Source organism: Colobus angolensis, unplaced genomic scaffold, assembly GCF_000951035.1.
Source record: "Colobus angolensis palliatus isolate OR3802 unplaced genomic scaffold, Cang.pa_1.0 Scaffold562, whole genome shotgun sequence".
NCBI lineage: Eukaryota > Metazoa > Chordata > Mammalia > Primates > Cercopithecidae > Colobus > Colobus angolensis.
The window spans coordinates 817,612-822,650 of NW_012119177.1; the positions used below are offsets into that span (position 1 = coordinate 817,612).

The 5,039-nt window shown below is 45.8% G+C and overlaps 1 pseudogene across 1 annotated transcript; it reads right to left on the reverse strand.

Moving 5' to 3' along the window:
• Positions 1–3,819: 3,819 nt before the first annotated feature.
• Positions 3,820–4,827, reverse strand: LOC105525885 (annotated as a pseudogene). Its single transcript, XR_001003989.1, has one exon. The product of XR_001003989.1 is annotated as a charged multivesicular body protein 3 pseudogene (transcript).
• Between the last annotated feature and the right edge of the window lie 212 nt (positions 4,828–5,039).

Genomic DNA, 5,039 nt, shown 5'->3' on the forward strand with positions numbered 1-5,039 from the left:
TTCGTAACACTCACCCCTGAAATCACACAGCTCTCTTGAGTTAGTTAGAGCAGATTTGGCACACAGGGGCTGAGCCTGTTCCCTTGAAACAGGAGGAGAGCGCTGTATTAATAAGCTGATCCCAAAGGCAGAGCTATGAGAAGTGGGGAGGTATGTATATCCTCTTTCCACTCTTAGCTAATAATATCCATCTATTAAACAAAGTAATTAATGCCTACTTTACAGAGTTCTATGTGGGTTTAATTAAGTCTATAAATAAAGCACAAATGTAGTGCCTGATATTGACTATGTTGAACATAAATTATTCTTCTCATTCTTTCCCTACCCTATCCTGTGTCTGTTTTGTGTCTTTGTTTATATATTATTTTTTCCTTTTATCTTCTTTTTAATTTTCTTCCTATTCCTCCATCTTTCTAATTCAAGTCTAAATTAATGGTACCATATACTGTGTTCTATTATACTGTGTCTGGAATTGGTGGGTTCTTGGTCTCGCAGACTTCAAGAATGAAGCTGCGGACCCTCGTGGTGAGTGTTACAGTTCTTAAAGGCAGCACGTCTGAAGTTGTTTGTTCTTCCTGGTGAGTTCATGGTCTCACTGGCTTCAGGAGTGAATCTGCAGACCTTCGCAGTGAGTGTTACAGATCTTAAAGGCAGTGTGGACTCGAAGAGTGAGCAGCAGCAAGATTTATTGTAAAGAGTGAAAGAATAAAGCTTCCACAGTGTGGAAGGGGACCCAAGCAGGTTGCCGCTGGCTAGCTTGGGCAGCCTGCTTTTATTCCCTTATCTGGCCCCACCCACATCCTGCTGATTGGTCCATTTTACAGAGAGCTGATTGGACTGTTTTGACAGGGTGATGACTGGTGCATTTACAATCCCTGAGCTAGACACAGAGTGCTAGACAGAAAAGTTCTCCAAGTCCCCACTAGGTTAGCTAGATACAGAGTACCAACTGGTGTATTTACAAACCCTGAGCTAGACACAGAGTGCTGATTGGTGCAGTTAGGATCCCTTAGCTAGACATAAAAGTTCTCCAAGTCCCCACTAGACCCAGGAGCCCACTTGACTTCACCTAGTGGATCCCACACTGGGGCTGCAGGCAGAGCTGCCCACCAGTCCTGTGCAGTGAGCCCGCACACCTCAGCCCTTGGACGGTCCATGGGACCGGGCACCGTGGCACAGGGGGTGACACTCATTGGGGAGGCTTTGGCTGTGCAGGACCCCAGAGTGTCGGGGGAGTCTTGGGCATGGCGGGCTGCAGGTCCTGAGCCCTGCCCCACCGGGAGGCAGCTGAGGCACAGTGAGAATTTGAGTGCCTGGCGGGCTGGCACTGCTTGGTGGACCCAGTGCACCCTCTGCAGCTGCTGGCCCAGGTGCTAAGCCCCTCACTGTCTGGGGCTGGCGCACCCACTGGTGCTCCGAGTGCGCTGGCCCGCGAACGCTGAATGCCTCCCTGGTTTTCCCTGGCACCTCTCCCTCCACACATCCCCGCAAGGAGAGGGAGCGTGCTCTGTCCTCAGCTAGCCCAGAGAGGGCTCCCACAGTACCATGGTGGGCTGAAGCGCTCCTCAAGCGCCACCAGAGTGGATGCCAAGGCAGAGGAGGCACCGAGAGCGAGGGCTGCTAGCATGTTGTCACCTCTCAATCCCCCCTCTAAACAAGACACCCCAACTGCTGTTGAGAATTTGGCCGATGACCGCTGTAGCTGCTTCCTGCTGGATAGGGGCGATGAAGGGGCCCTGCATTTGTAGTGTCCTCCAGAGGGGAGCTCTCTAGGCCAGTGAAAATGCCAGTGGGTTGGTCCAGGGGTCCTCGGTAGAAGTTGTTATTTGAGCTCATTTGGGGTTTCATTTGTAAGACCATCTGTAGCTTGATGGCCTCGATTCTAGAGGAAACAAATTTGATAAGAAGTTTAAAGATATAGGGCCCAAAGGTGAGTAACAGCAAAATGGCTGCCATGGGACCTAGAAAGGAGAAAAGCCATGCTGCCCAATTCCAGAGGTTGGCATAAGAGTTTGAAAGGCATCTCATTTTAGAAGCCTTTTCCTGTAAACGCTGGGTAGCATCTCGTACTATCCCTGAGGAACCTTAATTGCATATTACTAAGTGAAAGAAGCCAGTCTGAAAAGGCTACATATTGTATGATTCCAATAAGACATTCTAGAAAAGAGAAAACTAGGGAGACAGTAAAAAGTGGTTGCTAAAGAATGAGATCACGTCCTTTGCAGGAACATGGATGGAGCTGTACGCCATTATCCTTAACAACTATCACAGGAACAGGAAACCAAATATTGCGTGTTCTCACTTATAAGTGGGAGTGAAATAACATGGACAAAAAGGAATAACATACTGGGGCCTACCTGAGGGCAGAAGGTGGGAAAAGGGACAGGACCAGAAAAATTACTATTGAGGAATAGGTTTAGTACCTGGGTCACTAAATAATCTGTATAACAAACCCCCTTGACACGAGTTTACCTGCACCTGTACCCCCTGAACCTAAAATAATTTTTTTAAAGTGGTTGCCAAGGGATTAGTAAAGAAAGGGATGAATAGGTGAAACACAGAGAAGTTTTAGGGCAGTGAAACTATTCTGTATGATTCCATAATTGTAGATATCATTATACATTTGTCCAAGCCCATACAATGTACAATACCAAGAGTGAATCCTCATGTAAATTATGGACTTTGGGCAATAATGATGTGTCTGGTGTGGGATATTGAGAGTGGTGGGAGGCTATGCACGTGTGAGGGCAGGGGATATATGAGAAATTTCTTTTTGTTCAATTTTGCTGTGAACCTACAACTGATTTAAAAAAAATTTTTTTTTAACTATACTCTAAAGATGAAATCAAGAGTAATAGGAGGGTCCTCTGGACTCAAGAATGACTTCTCTTTTTTTTTTGGTAGAGACAGGATCTTGCTATGTTGCTCAGGCTGGTCTTGAACTCCTATTCTCAAGAGAGCCTCCTGTGTCAGCCTTGTAAAGTGCTGGGATTATATGCATGAACCGCTGCACCCAGCCAAGATTGCCATTTTATATGATAAGACTGGAAGGACCCTGTTGTTACAGGATTTTGCTACAATATACAAAAACCAATCTATGAGACAGTGGCTGGGCTTTTTTCCTGCCTGATTAGTTCAGTGCACATACAACTTGGACCAGAGGATCTGGGTTTGAATCCCAGCTCTGATACTTCCCAAACTGTGCTGTTTTCCTTATTTGTAAAGACTAAATGAGATCGCATGTTTCGAAAAGCTCTGTAACCTCTCAACACATACAAAGTGCTACTGCTGAAATGATTTATAAATGTATCTTAAGAATGTCCCAGATGAGTGACTGTTGGTTATGATGCATGACCACATCTTAGTGTACTCCTGGTCAGCTCCTGACTTTGAGAAAACAAGGATAGGAAAAGCCCATGTCCCATGCACAAGACAACCAGCTCAAAGCAGGGACAGGCACTGAGAGGTGAAAGAGACCTAGTCTTACAGCTTCTGATCTGGGTGCAACTTGCAATGGGAAGGAAGGGACAGAAGCTCTAAATAGACCCACATACACACCCTAGGACATAATAAAGCCACCAGCCAACAGGAAAAGCAGCACAATTCCCAAGCATCCTCTTGGTTAAATAGATAAAAGAATGGCTGCCACACCATGTCTGTGAAAGCTGGGGAGCAGCATCCACAGAGCAGAAGTCACTTCTGCTGAGCTTCCAAATCCCATATGCCTGGCCATAGCAACTCTTTCCACGCCCAACAAATGAAGCAATCTGGGGAAGCCAACACCTGGAAAGTTTACTGTACAGGGCAATCTACAGTGGGGCCAAGTGCTAAAGCAAAAAGTTATTAAAATTCATTTATATAGTGTTTTATAGACAAAAGTAGAGTTTTAGACATTCAGGCAATCACCTGTATTTTCAGAAGTGCTTCATGAGCAGATGGATTTCTTTCCCCTCCCCACAATAAGATATTTCTGTCTATACTCCTAAAAGTGATGCATTTATTTATGCCACCTTTACAAAAACAATCCCTTTGCGATCCCAAAACCTGGGCAAGGAGTGAAAAGAGACAAACAGAACCTTCTCCAAAATCGTAGTCCTCACAACAGAGATGTAGTGCAAGAGATACATAAAATGGCAGTTCTTGAGCGGAGTGTGGCCAGCCGGGACGGCATGGCCTCCAGAGCCTCTTCCTCCTTCTCGTCCTCCGAGGCAGCCATCGCTCCTGAAGGTTCTGGCTCTGGAAGGGCATCGGTCACTTTACTGGTGCTTTGCCCAAGGCCCCTTCTGTAATTTCAAACAGAATTCTGTCCATTTCCATTTCTACTTCTTCCTCCATTTCTTCCTGGTCATCCAGGCTTTCAAAAGTGTCCTCTAACATCTCCTCTATGATCCCAGCCTTCATCATTTCTTTGGACAACTCCCTCATGGTGGCCTGAATTTCTGGAATCTTCACAAGACGTTGCATGGCCTTCATCACTTCTGTGCTCTTCTGCAGGGAACCAGCCACTCGCAAGACGGTGAGCTGGTTCTTCATCCCCATCAGCACTGAGTTCATATGTGCTTTGGATGTATATAGCTTGCTCACAGCCTTCCTTGACCTGATCATCTCCTTGGCCAGAACTACACAGACATCCTTCTGGCCCTTCTTGGCAGCATTTTTCACAGACTGTTTCACTTTTTCTTCTTCTCTTTGGATATCGCTTATTTGCCTGTCCACAACTCTTATTTCCTTTCTTATCTTCAATGACCACTCATTGACTGGTTTTTTGGGAGGCTTCTCCTGGGTTTTTCCAAACAGTCTCATGACAAATTGAACCCGTCTTGCCCCTTCCAGTGAGGGCTGCTAGCATGTTGTCACCTGTCAATGCTACCTTCATGCTCTTTTTCTTAATTAACAAATCCAATGCACAAAACATTTATTCCCTTCTATAAACACAAATCAAGCTGAATTACATTTGTGCATGTGTGTGTGTGTGTGTGTGTGTGTGTCAAGATCTCACTCTGTCACCAGAATGGAACAGCTCACTGCAGCCTCGACCT